The 15,269-nt window shown below is 44.1% G+C and overlaps 1 protein-coding gene across 1 annotated transcript in view; it reads left to right on the top strand.

Annotated features, from left to right (window-relative positions):
- Nucleotides 1–1,726: 1,726 nt before the first annotated feature.
- Nucleotides 1,727–15,269, top strand: part of LOC134851336 (C-1-tetrahydrofolate synthase, cytoplasmic-like) — a 425,442-nt gene continuing 411,899 nt past the window's right edge. The window contains exon 1 of the mRNA XM_063867375.1: nucleotides 1,727–1,730. The gene's annotated coding sequence lies outside the window, so the exon portion shown is untranslated. The remainder of the gene's footprint in view (nucleotides 1,731–15,269) is intronic.

The raw sequence follows: 15,269 nt of genomic DNA, 5'->3' as shown, positions 1-15,269 counted from the left end.
CAACGAGCTTTGAAGCCACTGCCAAGTTCATCCTGCTGTTTGACTCCTTCGGCTGACTGCGCCTTCTCAACATTTCTAAGTCATCTAACAATTTGTCAATGGTTTCATTTTGGAGTTGCCGTCTTTTCTCAAAGCGCATTCTTGCTTGGTGTCCTTGCACTCCCGAACTAAAGCAGTTCAGCATTATCTCGACAATTTTCTCAGCAGTATCACGCGGGTATTGCTTTTTGGCCATCCCGAAATTCAGGGCTGTCCCTTCCGAGTTGTTCGTGAGCGAACTGCATTTTTGTCATTCTGTCAAGTTTTCATCCTCAAAATTCAGCTTCATGACTTCTATCCAGGTATCTACACAACCGTCAGATTCATCCTTATAACATCTTGTTTTCCTGGACACACTTTTGTCTTCTCGCATCGTTCATTGATCCTGGACAACCGTGTGAGAAAAACTACGAGGACCTGTTCAGAGGTTCAAACTCCGTGGACACTGCCGTTGCATCTCGTGAATCTACCGCTTGATTGTTCATATCTGCTGATTGAGGAATCTGGAACGTATCTCCTGTACGAGTCCCTGAGCTGAGTTCTGCCCTCGTTCGTGTGATTCCAGTTTATGAAATCACCTCTTCCTCTCGCATGTGCGTCTCGCGAAGCTTGTTCGTTCGAGATTGGCCTACTGCCAATAGAACCCCCTCTAATGTTTGTGGGATTCCTGGGCGTGTTACTCCCAGTTGCGCCACTCGATGGGTTACTTCTACCTCTCGTGGACCCATACGTCCTTCGTTCGTTTGAATGCTCATTGAAGTTCACTTTAGGCTCTCTGCTGGTCTCTCTCGGGTGAACACCCCTGTTTCTCGATCCACCCCTGTTTCCTACAAGATCGTCCATTCTGTCCATGATAACCTGAGTGCTGCTTCGATCATCGCGTCTATCCTTTTATCGAGAGTCCCAAGAGTCTGCCCTTGTGGACTCCGAAGTTGCTCCAGGTCAGCCCTCAATCATTTCTCGCTTTCTTCTTCTTCCTGCCTCATTCGCGAAAAGTTCCTGGTCCAGTACTTGTCCGTTTTTTCTCCTAAGCGTTTTTCGCTTTTAGTAATTTCCTGGCTATTGTTATTTATTTCCTCCCGCAGACTTTCTCTCTCAACATGATTCTTGACTCGTTGCGAAAACGAGAAAGACGTTGCCGCTTTCCCTGTTACCCCATGCATCATGGTATTTTCAGTAGGTGAGCCTCCTACTGCTGGTTTTTCAGTCTAAATGAGTCCTCCTCGAAGTAGAGAAATCGTGGCTCTGTTCTACCGGAGTAAGTTCACTCGGTAATCTCCTGTTCCAATTTCCTTCGGTTCCACTTTTTGCTTCATTCTAATCCAGAATCGGGTTCTGATGAATTTCTAATTCTAATCTTGTGTTTTCATCTTCCGATGCCATTTGACTCCTAGTTTCAACTATTCCGCCTGAAACTTTCTTTCCTCTCTGGTTCCGAGTCTTCTTGGTTCTCTCCACAAAAGGATCAATTATTGATTTCTTTTTTTTCTTCGGTATAAATTTCCCAGAGCTATGATTTAGCTTAGTTATCCTCGTCTTGTCTAGATTCGTCTCCATCTATCGCTTTTTACTACTCACTCATTTGATTCGCTTGCTATCATGTTTGCTCTATGACGACAACAGATAATGTTAACACAACACGATAATGTCCGAAAATTTTAACGAACAAAATACCACGAATCTTATTAAATTATCAAGTACAGCGTATTTCTTATTTATTCTCAGCAATGAAAGGTTAATTTTTTGAAATATTGCTAGCACGGTTCGATGATGTCAAAATCTTTAAAAAAATGAAAAAAAAATTTATTCAACTTGAAGAGGAAAAAATGTATGTAAATTGCAATTGGTCTGTCGCAACTCAATAGTCCAACAGGTTTCTCAAGAAAGAGCTTTCCTTGTTTAGTGCCGCACTAAGCAGACAAAACTTAAAGGCAGTATTTTTCTCAAGTGGGAGACTATTGCACCCACCGAGTTCTGTGTTAGCTATCTGCCTTCGGATTGCCCGCGCTAGACATTTTAAACTTCTCAAGGCAACCATTCTTCCAATAAACATGTTGGATTTCAATCCAAATAAATCAGTGTCGAATTCTGTTTTCGGTCTCAAATCTCCGGGCTCAGACCTGTTTTGATTCTTCTATGGTCTTTTCAGTTTTTATTTAAAGGCAAGTTATCAGTGCAGTCACTGGTTTCCTCTCTTTATTGGTGGCCATATTTGGTAGAAAACTGATGGAAAAACAGAATAACCGAACTGACAAGTGAAAAACGGTCAAGAAAAAACGGAAAAAATTCAGAAGCCTCTTATCGTGACAATCACGCACAATAAGACATATAGCGGAAGCCAAGAAGAAGAAGGGAGGCTTCAGTGCGATAGCCGGAAGGATCAGTACCCTATTGTGCCACGAAGTGGGAGAAATAACAATATTATTTCTGGAAGGGCACGGAATCGGAGGCCTGGCGCTCAGAGACTGTTTTATGTTAAGAGACTGTAACAAACTCACTTTTTAGCTGCTTTAATGCCCTGAACGATTGAAATAACCTCGATTTTATTTGTTATTTCAGAGCATGAGTAGCTAGGAAGAGGAAAGGGTCAATCCATCTCCGATGGATTTAGTATATAATTGTCACTAAAAGCATAGTAAAATATGGTATTCGAGCCGTGTTTTGAACGGTAGTCATGTAGTCTGGGAATCCGAGACCCAGCAATGTGATTATCTTTGCATGCAAACGAAAGCTGATCAAAAGTCGTTTGACTGATGGCCTAGAAATGGTAACTTTTACTTAAGCAGACTAGATAAAAATGGCTAGGTCTAGACGGTGAAAAACGAGTAGAATTTAGGTGACTGACGCCGACCAGTCGTCAAGAGGTTTTTATGGGTCTTATGTTACAATAGGTTTTCATGTTACATAGACGTTTTTATGGCGCTCCTGGGTGGGCCGGTTAAAGGCATAAGACCATCATGATCAGCAAGCTTTTCAGCGACCAACCCTCATCTCCGGGCGTATGCCCAATTTAGAGGCCTAAAGGTCCTTTATTGTACTAGGTGAAAGGTACTGAACCTCCGCCTGGTGCTTTTTAGCTTTATACTTTTGTTAAGACCAAAAATTCCGGGGGCCGGAGGGTTAGGTGGGAAGTCATGAGCCCGCTTATTCCAAGGCCCTGGGAGCAAAAACAAGTAAAGATAAAGTTTAAAACCAAAACAAAATAATATACAATCAAGGAAAATACAAAAATAAAGTTATTTACAAACGGAAAACTACAAAAAACTGTAAAAAAAGTAACAAAAAACAAAGACCAAAAACAGTGAAAAACACAAAATGACAGTTCATATAATGTTTCCGGACGAGATGTGATCTAACCTTTCTATTTGTTGCTGTTTCAGAATAATTTACGTCATTTCTGATCGAAAGGTTGAGTGTTTTGGTGCTAGGTTAGATACCCTCCCTTGAGTGTTGTTTGAGTATTTAAGCACGTTAATTATAAATTTGCCGCTGACCGGAGGGTAGAGTGGCAAGCTGACAGACAGACGTGATCAAAACTCATCAGGGGGCATCAGGGACAACATCCACAACAACTGTTGGGTATTGTTGACACAATTTCAGTATCGTTCGGGTACTATTTCATAAAAACTTAAGCGGTGGAGGGCACAATTGGCGCTGTCCCATTGCACCCCCATCGATTGCGAGTTAAGGATCTTAATTCGGGTATTTTGGTGCAAAGAGGGTAAATATTGATTAGCGACTACTAATAGGTTATCATCCTTATTATATATCACGTATCTCCCATTTAGACCCGAGAAATACCCCAATTTTGTCGAAAAACATCGATTTTCGACCAAACTGTGAAACCCCAAAATTTTGGATATCCGAGATTTTCCGAACAGCAAAAAGCTTCTGTACAGTGAGCTACTACGTAGTTCGTTCCGCCTAACTAAAGTAACCGCGCGGAAAAAGACTTGGTAGAAGTTGGCAAAAAAATGTTTTTTTTCGATCAAAACTTTTGTAATTTTCCGAAATTCGTCAAGATGTTTTGAGAATCGAATTTTTGAGTTTTTAGAGTTAGAGTGATAAAAACTTTTACGTTAGGAGCCTGCTAGCACAACTTGCTAGGTTGAGAGGGCGATTTTTGAGTTACCATCCGAATAGCTCCGTGGATAGAGCAATAGACTTATAGATTGGGAAAGGAAGGAATCGGAGTGTCCAAATTTGATAGTTTTTGTTTCCAAACCGATTTTGGTTTCCAAACAAAATTTTTGTTTCCAAACTAAATTTGGCCATGTTTTTTGCATTATTCCAGGGCTACTATGCTCGTTTGAATTATTTTTAGGCACTTTCAGTAAGAAATGCGGAAAAAGAATCTTAGAACCTATATAAATGGCGAAAAAAGGCCAACTTAACAAACGCGTTTTTGGTGATTTCTCAAATTCTAGCCCACCAATCGGAAAATTTATGGTAACATGAGTCGATGTTTTTTATCAATTTTCTGGACCGCAACCGTTATTGGGTTGATAACTTCAGGCAACAAAAATTTTCAAAAAAAAATTTGTTAGTTCGGAGGGTCCAAATTTTAGGGAATCCTCCGAGCGGCAGAAATTTTTATAAAATCACCTTTTTATCCTACTGGGAAGCTTAACCGACTCAACCCACCTTGTTTTAAGCAAGGTAGACCGCAATCGGAGGCTTTACAGCGGTGAAAATATCTAATTTCGTGATTTTTGGGGAGCCCCCCGAAGTAACCCTCCGGAGTCAGCTAAGCTCCTTAGCAAAACTCCTTAACAGAAATTTTTGACGCAACCCTCGGCGACAGTTAAAATAACCCCCAGAGTGAATTTAGCTGGTTTTTTTCTCTTTTTGAGACTAGCTGGAGACCCCTTTACGCGAAACTTGAAAAACTTAGAGTTTTGAGTGAACCTTCTGAAGTAACACTCCGGAGTGACTTAAGCCTCTTTTTGACCCTCCTTAGTGAACTAAGGGGACCCTCCGAAGCAATTTAGGTGTTTTAGCTACCCTTTGAGGTAAGCCTCCAGAGCAAGCTAAGTGTCTTAACAACCCTCCGAAGTAACCCTCCGAAATGACTTAAGCCCTTTAACAATCCTCCTTAGTGAAAATTTGGAAGGACACTCCGGGACAATTTAAACATCCTTAGATATCCTTTTAAGGTCAAATAGAGAGTCGACTACTCACGAGACGTGTGTATTAGGAAAAAAGTGGCCCAGTTGACCCGGAGATTCCCGATCAACTTTGGATTCTAAATGGGGTTCATCAAAAGTATCCGAACAAGATTTTTTTTGACAGTTATTTTGGTTTTGGTTGGGTGGTTGCCTTGAGCTTCCTAAGAGAAAGGCTCGGGCAATCCGGGAATAGATAAAAGAAGACCACGGTGTGTGTATTAGACAAGACACACTCATTGAGAAGACGAAGCTGTCCCCTTCTCTCGTGCACTTGGTGCTGTCCGGGTGTGGGAGAGCTTTTGCTTAGACTCTAGTTATTTTCGATCAAGAGGTTGCCTTGAGCTACGAAGTAGGACAGCTCGCGCAATCACAGGACATATAAAGGAAGACCGCAATGAGTGTATTAGACAAGAGACACTCACTTGAGAAGACAGTGTCCTGGGTTTCGTTCTTTTGGAGTGTTCCAATCGAGGGAAGTCTTTTTCTTTAAGACTAAGTTTTATTCATCTGTTACTAAAACCATCACTGCTCCTTTATAAAAAATTGCTTGATTTTAAACAAAGCAGTGATTTGATGCGTCTGTAGCGGTACGAAGATACTGAACAAAATAGTATAATCTTATCTGGTTATTATTTATGTTTTGCGTGTTAGTTATAAGATCTTGTGAAATTTTGTTATACTAGGTGACTGAGAGAGTTAGTAAGGACTCAACACTGGCAGACCCTGTGTTTAACTTTATCTGAGTCGCTAATAGCTTCTAAGAGATTGAAGGGAAATTTTTGATATTGAAGGAGTTGAGTAGGCAGGCTCACGCAAGTTTTTTCAAATTTATTTTTGGAGCTTTTGCATTGCAGTAAAAAAAAATAATTTTTTAAAAACCATGTTGGCCACATATTTCACCCTAACGCTGGATCAAGCGCCCACGCCCGATGATTTGCGCACAAAGTCGCGTGAGTACTTACTCATAAAACCAAGGGCGCAAAATCGTTACAACAATTACAACTACAGTGGAACAAATATTGACGCTAATTCCAGTTGGTATAGACCTCGTGATGACATGGATGAGAGGAGGTCAAGTGCAATTTTTGGAGCTTTTGCATTGCAGTAAAAAATATAATTTTTTAAAAACCATGTTGGTCACATATTTCACCCTATCGCTGGATCAAGCGCCCACGCCCGATGATTTGCGCACAAAGTCGCGTGAGTACTTACTCATAAAACCAAGGGCGCAAAATCGTTACAACAATTACAACTACAGTGGAACAAATATTGACGCTAATTCCAGTTGGTATAGACCTCGTGATGACATGGATGAGAGGAGGTCAAGTGCAAAGTGTGGTTCGATGGACCACAAAATTTCAGCCTGTTCTACTTACAAAACAAAATATGAAGGCGATAGGCTACTTTCTTGACGACGTTGATGCAACCGACGAGGACCACGAAGATTATGTGAGAGGGCTCATAATGAAATATGAACCGAAATGCTTCTTCTGTAATTTAGAGGGACATTTCAAGTCGGATTGCACTCAATTCTGGGATGCAGTAGCGGACGCGAAGCATCCCCGAGATGAAGAGGCGCTTTCGGTATTTCGAGGGTGGAGACAAGTAGATCCCGCCTGATGAATGAAGCCGAATCGCGGAAGAAAGAGGTGATAACAGGTACATTCACAACCAAAAAGATGAAGACCTTACCTGATGAGACAATTGCCTTGAGCCTTAAGGAAGAGTCAGTCGGTGCGCTCAAAGGGGATTATGGCCTAGCGGCACGGACTGCATTACAGAATGTTCAGCAAAAATTGGTCCCCGAAGAGGTTGAGCAGTGTGTAAGGTCAAAGTTAGAAAATACAGAGCTGCGCGAGAAACTTGACATTCTCAGAAGAGCAACGCACAAAGAGGACAACCAGGAACCCAGGAAGCAGGGTTTAAAGTTGAATATCGTCTCGGGAATGACCTGCGGTATGACAAGGGAGGTGACGAAAATAATGTCGATCATATCAGTCGCGGGCCATCAGGTGGTGAAGAACTTGAACGAGCCGTCCGAGATCACGGCAGTACATCTGGTCATCTACGCGGACTAACTGAGACAGAAAAACCCCAAACTGGACAATAGGGCAGTGAGAGCGTTGCTCACAACAGGTGGACCGAGGCTAGTGAAAGTAGATGGACACTACATTGAATTTTATGATACATACCCAATTCTCAGGAATGTGGACGGCATAACCATTTACACTAAGGCTCACGTTACCGATGCAAGTGACCAGGTAGGGCGGATCTACATCGTTCGAGAAGAGCTCAAGGTCCGACGAAGCGGACATTACGCCATGCTCGAACAAGACGCAGTCCACATAGGCTGTGAAGCCGATCTGGCCGCGCATGTACCAGACGTGCAGGGTAGACAACTCTCCGTGAAGGGACTATTAGAAACCGGAGCAGTGGTCAGTGTCATGCCTGTGAGATCTTGGACCGACATAGGTTTTGATAGATCAGATCTGATACCGACTAATATCAGACTGTGAGCGGGGTGCAATATAGGGTGCTAATCAGGGTGCAAAATAAGTGACCGGAAGGACCCCCATCATCTCGTTGCAGCTAGGAGGGAGACATCTCTAGATGAGTTTCCTGGTCGTCGAGAATATCAACGAGTCCGAGCAGTTCATCCTAGGACGAGATTTTGTGCGCAACTTCGATGTCACTATTGAGCTCAACGACGGGTTGATAAGAATAAAGGACCCAGAGAGTATGAAAAGAAACCAGCAATAAAATCATGATTAATTAAGCAAATGGCCAATTTTCCTAGATCAGAAGGTTAGGTTAAAAACAAATCAGATTTTAATAGCGACATTTAGGATGAGGAAACTGAATGAGCTTAGTAACGACAGACAGGTGTGTTTGGTTCCCAATCCAAGCAGTAAAAGCTCAGCTATTTTAGGAAGAGGCTTCTCACTCACTCAGAGCGAACTCTGTGTGAGTGTGTTGTTGAACACAGAGGCAACAACAGTGACAAAGCAACGAGGCAAGAAAATTGGTTATGCATTGCCCCTGAGCACGGAGTATCGGAGTGTGGAGAACTTCAAGAAATACGAAGTAACTGAATATCTTTTAAATGCCAACCAAGAATGTGATTTAAAGAGGATAAGTGAAATGAAGTCTTCTAAAAAATTGTTTTCAATGAAATCAGAGACAGACGATGGGCTGTCTAATTGCCCAAATTTTCCTGAGAGACCAACAGAGACGGAAATAGCATTAAGCAAGCCGGTCCTACCTGAGCTAGAGCACATGAAATGCAAATTATCAGATAAGAGCTAGATTCGCTCAGAGCGGTGTGGAATCGGAACGCAGACGTTTTTTCAAAGCACAAAGCTGATATACGCTGCTGCAGTTTTGTAGAACATGAGATAGAAATAGAAGAGGGCTCGATACCTCATAGGGAGGGAGCTAGGAGAAGGACATCACACAAGTCCGAAGCATGCAGATAAGAAAATGAAATGTTAACGGAATATGATATGATCAAACCGTCGAAGTCTCCGTGGGCTTGCGGCGTGTTCATGGCTAAAAAGAAAGGGGGCAACATAGGTTTTGTTGTGGTTTCCGCTAACTGAATGCGGTAACGATAGAGGACGCATACCCGATTCCCCGCATCGACGAAAGCCTCTCCAAGCTAGGAGATGCAAAATTCATGGCGACGTTGGATTTGGGCTCTGCTTCCTAGCATGTGCCCCTCAGAAAAGAAAATCGAGATAAAACAGGCTTTGCGTGTGAACTGGGGCTGTACTAGTGGAAAAGAATTTGGACTATGCAAAGCGACGGCTACGTTCCAACGATTAGTGGCCCAGGTACTCACAAATGTAACTAAAAAGTGTGGCAACCTCATAATGTGTTACGTTGGCAGGCCATATAAAGAGACTAGACGAGGTCTTCACTTGCATGAATTAGGCTAGCCTGAAATGCAAACCTTCCAAGTGCGAAATCTTGAGAGATTCAATCAAGTATCTGGGTCCCTTTGTAGATAAACACGGGTCAGACCGGATCCCGAAGCGGTTGAAGCGGCGTTGACATGGAATGCACCGAAGACCGACACGCAATTGATGAGCTTTCTCGGATTCGGTAATTACTACCGAGAGTTTATCAAAGGGTATGCTGACAAGTTATACCCCATGCAGATGTTGATGCGAAATAAGGGTAAAAATTCAGCTGGACTGACGAGGCTCAGGTCTCCTTTGAGATTATCAAGCGTGAACTTTGCGAGGCTCCGGTCCTCGGCATGCCGACAGAAAAGGGGATGTTTGTACTAGATACAGATGCATCAGTGGTTGAGATATCGGGCACACTTCACAGGAACAGGAGTGGAATAGGAGGACTGTTCTCAGACCAATAGCTTACGGAAGTAAAGTCCTGAGCGACACTGGAATGAAATACGGCGCACCAAAGGCGGAGATATTCGCGGTGATCACTTTGGTTGAAAAATACAGAGCCCTCATAGGGAGCGCTTCCTTCAAGTTGCGTGTAGTCAATCGTGCTCTTGCCTGGCTGAAGACCTACTCGATGGAACAAAGCTATATTGGTCGTTGGATCTTGTGTCTGGACGGATATCACATGATCATAGAGCATCAAACCCGTGACAAACACCAGAATGCCGACAGCCTCAGCAAAAAGACAGAATTTTATGAGCGACAGGAAGAGAAGCAGGCCAACCAAGCAAAAATTAAGGATGGATTTTTTTCCTGGACGAAGAGACCTACGACAAACTGCCACTCACGAGGTGGCTTGACAAGTCCGGGCACCCCATACCAGGACATCCCGAAATTCCCGTAGAGATGGCTGCTGAGACAAAAATGTTGACAAAAGGTGATCCGGTTCCGTTGGATTTGCTAGTCGATCAAACCTGGTGCAGCAAGAACTGACCAGGCTGGGTATCAACAGCATAGCCCTGCTAAACAACACGGTGAACGTGGCACCGGATGTCATGCTGAAACTCCGTGACCTGCTTGAGCGAGAGATTGAACGACAGAGAGGTTCACAATCACCGAAAAGACGGAGAAGAGACCAATAGCAATTCGGAGTCGGGAAACTGAACTGGATTGCCGATCGATAGTGATCAGTAAGTGAGTTCGATTCCGAAGGATGTCCTTCTGAGCACTTCGTATGTGGAGTGTCAACAATCGATCGCTACTCAGACTGCTCAAGAGGTCAACGTTGAATTAAGATCCAGCGTAAAGAGAAGAGTTCAGTTCATCGACACGAAGGAGGATAACGAGCCGAGCTCGGGCTGTTCATCCGGAGACGAAACATTGGCCGGGGAGTCATGCACCTTCGGGCCCGGGCAGGATGACTTTCCGGGGAGATAATGTCGAAGCGACCAAGGGACAGACAGAATTTTGTCCGGGGAGTCGACCTCTGGGCAACCAAGGGACAGATTATCATGAACAAATCAGAAAACGACGATGTAAAGTGCATCAGCTCAGGTGATGATCCGCAGTCTCTGCCTTGGGAGAATGAGTCAGAATTTACATCCAATTCCAACGTCTTGGAACTCGCGATTCGTTCTTTGCTAGTAGAATGGAAGCAGCGCGGGCTGAATAGAGAAATGCATCAAGAACCAGACAAAGACCGGTATACCTTCGATGAGGAGGGTACGGTAGTTGATGATGCCGCAGATGAACTTGACTTAATAGATTGTCGAAGCGTCCGACTAGGTTAATTCCGCATGCATCGGTCGACCGTATCAACCTGGAACCAACAGTGAAAGAGGCAACACCTTTGAAAAAGATATGGTGTCTATTTTCATGGACAATGCCCATGCACCGGAGATAGTTAGCGGACAACTAAACGTGAACAACTAAAGACATATCTGCAAATGAAGTACAGGCTGTCGGATCTTTTAAGGGCTCAGCGAAATGATAGAATGACGAGTAATCTAATGAGATGGATCAAAAATGGAGCACCTGACATAAGTGATTTGGAAGAAGACAGCTATGAGATCCTAAAGCAATTTTATTTAGGAGAAAATACTTGTTGTACTTGAAGAAAGAAGGGATCAAGGCCTGCAAACGGAAGGAAGAGGACAAAGTCCTTTACAAATAAAATTGGATAGTGCTACCTCAGTTTTATCAAACCGAATTGCTCTTTCGTTCACATGATCAGATGGCCCATCAATGCGTGGAGAAAGTGTATAGTAGGATACAGAAACGGCTCGAATGGCGTGGTTTGAAAAAACCTGTGAAAAGTGGATCTCTGCTTGCTTGTCATGTCAACAGGCGGTTTGAGGTTTCCTCTGCAGTCAATAGAGTCAGCAGGATTCAATGAGGTGGTGCAAATTGATCATCAGAAAATATGCATGACAGCCACGGGCTACAATCAAGTGCTGGTAATGATTGATCATTTCAAAAAATACGCAGAGGCAGCTCCCTGCATGACAGCATCAGCGGAAGAAACGTGCGATCACTTGATGAATGTATGGATAGCGAGACAAGGCTGCCTCATCACATGGTAAAGCATTCGTGGGTGATCTAACGAAGGAGTTAATGAAGAGGTCGAAAGTGGGACAGGCCCAGCCGACCACTTATCACCCACCGACGAATGGCCTATTTGAAAAGCAGAATCGCACGTTAACTTCCATTTTGAGGGTTTGTTGCTCACGATACATGGACGACTGGGATCGGCACTTGTCGCAAGATATGGGCGCTTATAACAGCACAGAAGATTCTACGACGGGAATAAGCCCGCACTTGATGTTGACCGGTCACGAGAAAGCACTTCCATTAACGTTCTTCTACCCTGAGTACGAAGGAAAGAAAACAGCACCAAACTGTACTGTGATAAAATACAAGATTCGTGGTCACTATTTAATAGAAACGTTTGAAATTTATTGTGTTGTGTTATTTTTATCGGTAGTCAGATCAAAAGTACACTAGTAATCGAATTGAGTGTATAGGCAGTAAGAAGTGGTAATTTGAATATGAGTCTAGACAAGTCAAGTCTAGACAAGTCAAGGATACAGAGAAGCAATGACCGACCCTTTTGTAGACAGGATCACACGAACAATGGGGAGACGATTTCAGGCAGAATGGTTGAGACCAGGAGTCAAAAGTCCTCAGAAGAGCGAAAAGCAATGCTAGAAGTGGAGGTCCATCCGGCCCGGCCATGAATGGGAACCAGGAAATACAAGGTCCGGAAGGGAGAGGAAACAGAAGGCTGGCGAGTGAATCTACTCCGGTAGAACAATGCCAAGATTTTGTCACTTCCACCGGAACACTGGACGGACCGAGAGGAGATGTCGGAACTTTCCGACATCTCTACTAAAATTGTGGCAACCAGAAGATCTCCCACAGACAACATCATGATGGCTGGCGTGACGGAGAAACAGGCAACGTGTTCATCGTTTTCAGAAAGAGTGAAGAACATCTTTCCATTTACCATGGGAGCGGGTACAGGCGATGAAGGAGAATCCCAGGAGGAAGAAGAGGACGATGAAGAGCAAGCTGACTTTGGATCTCAAGTCAGCCTCAATAGTTCGACTCAGGAAAATGAAGCATACACCAACAGAGGGACTGGTACCATGGACCAATTTGGTGTAGTGAGGACAATAAGCAAAACCACAAACACATCGGGCCAGTCAGGAGACTTTGTGAGTATGACGAATTCGGAAATGCGAACTGGGGAGAATAGAAACACAGGGCTAAGCAACGCACCGGCGGATCCAGAGGTGGATAATGAAAAGACGTCGAGGCAGAGAATCAAAGCCTGAATCTCGACCAGCACCAAGCTACCTGGGATCGACAGGGTGACACCGCTAATTGTGACGCCACTAGTGGATAACGGATCATCGATTGAAGAAGCCTTGACCAACATAGTGGGCAGCATAGGAGAACAGAATGAACAGAAGTCAATAAGAATGAGTGAACTAGAAAGGGCAGTTCACGTCGAGAGAGAAAGTCTGCGGGAAGAAACAAACCGCAATAGACAAGAAGTTAGTAGAAGCCGCTAATTGTGACACCGCTAATTGTGACGCCACTAGTGGATAACGGATCATCGATTGAAGAAGCCTTGACCAACATAGTGGGCAGCATAGGAGAACAGAATGAACAGAAGTCAATAAGAATGAGTGAACTAGAAAGGGCAGTCCACGTCGAGAGAGAAAGTCTGCGGGAAGAAACAAACCGCAATAGACAAGAAGTTAGTAGAAGCGAAAAACGCTTGAAGGAAAGAATGGATGAACACTTGGCAAAGAACTTGTCGCGAAAGACAAGAGAAGCGGAACAGAGAGAGTTACGATTAAGAGACGACATGGAGAAATTGAGAATTCAACAAGAGCAGACTCTTGGGACTCTTGACACAAAAAAAGATGCGATGATGGAGAGGCGAACTCAGGCTATCATGGATAGGTTGGACGGGCTACTAGGCAGCAGGAGTGGACCAATAGATGGGGAACCGAACTCGGGAGGACCCAGCAGGGAGCCGAAGATGAACTTTATTGACCAACAAGATAGGAGAAGGACATATTGATCCACTAGAGGAAGGGGGAGTTCAGCAGGCTATGCCACAGGGGATAATAGAACATGGGGCCCAAACATCAGAGGAAGTTCAACTGGCAACAGACAGACCTCAAACGAGCGACCGACGCAAGGCACAAGTGGAGTCATTCGAGCCCAGGGAGGAGTCATGCGAAAACAGGAGTCATGCGAGCCCAGGGAGGAGTCATGCGAGCCAAGGAAAAAACAATTCGAGCGATTCGGATGGAAGGGAAGTTCCAAGTACAGAACCCTTATCAGGGGGCAATGATGTTCAAGCGGGGCATTCAAGAGATGCTGCATCAATGGCCACGGCCTTTGAACCTCTGAACAGGTCTTTGGAGACATTCCTTACGAGGTTATCTAGAACCAATGAACGTAGCGAAAAGTCCAGAAGGGTTTTTAAGAAACCAAGATGCTACAAGGACGAATCTGATGGCTGTATTGATATCTGGATAGAAGTGATGAAACTGCACTTTGAGGAAGAGGTTTTGTCAGAAAGGCAAGAATGCATGCGCTTACCAGTAACTTGGAAGGGACAGCCCTAAACTGCGTGATGGCCAAAAAGCAGTACCAACGGGACACTGCTGAGAACATCTTTGAAATGTTGTTAAATCGTTTTGGCTCAGGTGTGCAGGGACACCAAGCAATGATGCGCTTTGAGAAACGGAGGCAACGAGAAGATGAGACTATAGACAAGTTTCTAGACGACTTGGAGATGCTGAGAAGGCGTAGCCAACCAGATGAGTCAAACAGAAGGATGAACATGGCAGTAGTCTCAAAATTCATCGATGGTGTGAAGAATGATGAGCTCCGAACAATGTTAGCAACACATTACACACCACTCTCAACCAATGCGCCAACACCAGAGGAGTTGAGACTCAAGTCAAAAGAATATCTTTTGCTGAAGCCTCCATCGAGATCTGGATATTACAAGAACAATTATGGCAATTTTAACAACGGACCAGCAAACCAAGGGAATAACTGGTATAAACCGAGAGACGATATGGACCTGAGGCGCTCTTGTGCAAATTGCAGTTCGACGGACCATCATGTGTCAGCATGCCCAACTTACAAACAGGGCATGAAAGCAATAGGCTTTAGCCTCGAGGACAAGATGCGTCAGAAGTCGACCATGAAGATTTCATAAGAGGAGTAATTGCAAAATTCGGTCCGAGGTGTTTCTTTTGCAACTTGGAAGGTCATTTTAAATCGGATTGTCCGCAATTGTGGGATGCTGTAGCAGACATCAAGCATCCAAGGCATGAGGAACCTTTATCATGTGTGAAAGCCAGCAAGGCTCGCCTGCCTGCTGAGTGAAGCGGAGGCGCGCAGAAACGAAAAACCGCAAGAGCTGGCAACGAAGAAGATGCAGGCGGTAACGGAAGAGACATGTGAACCGGAACCGGTGACTGCGGCGGATGACTTCAAGTTTGATTATAGGGCAGCCGTGAGGGATGCTCTAAATAGAGTGCAGCAGGAATTGGTAACGAAGGAGATCAAACAAAAGGTGGAGCTCGAATTGGAAAATGAGAAATTGCAGGAAAAATTGAAC

The sequence above is a fragment of the Symsagittifera roscoffensis genome, chromosome 7 (genome assembly GCF_963678635.1).
Source record: "Symsagittifera roscoffensis chromosome 7, txSymRosc1.1, whole genome shotgun sequence".
NCBI classification, from domain to species: Eukaryota; Metazoa; Xenacoelomorpha; order Acoela; family Convolutidae; genus Symsagittifera; species Symsagittifera roscoffensis.
The sequence above is the reverse complement of the archived record's forward strand: the minus strand, read 5'-3'. Positions and strand labels throughout refer to the sequence as shown.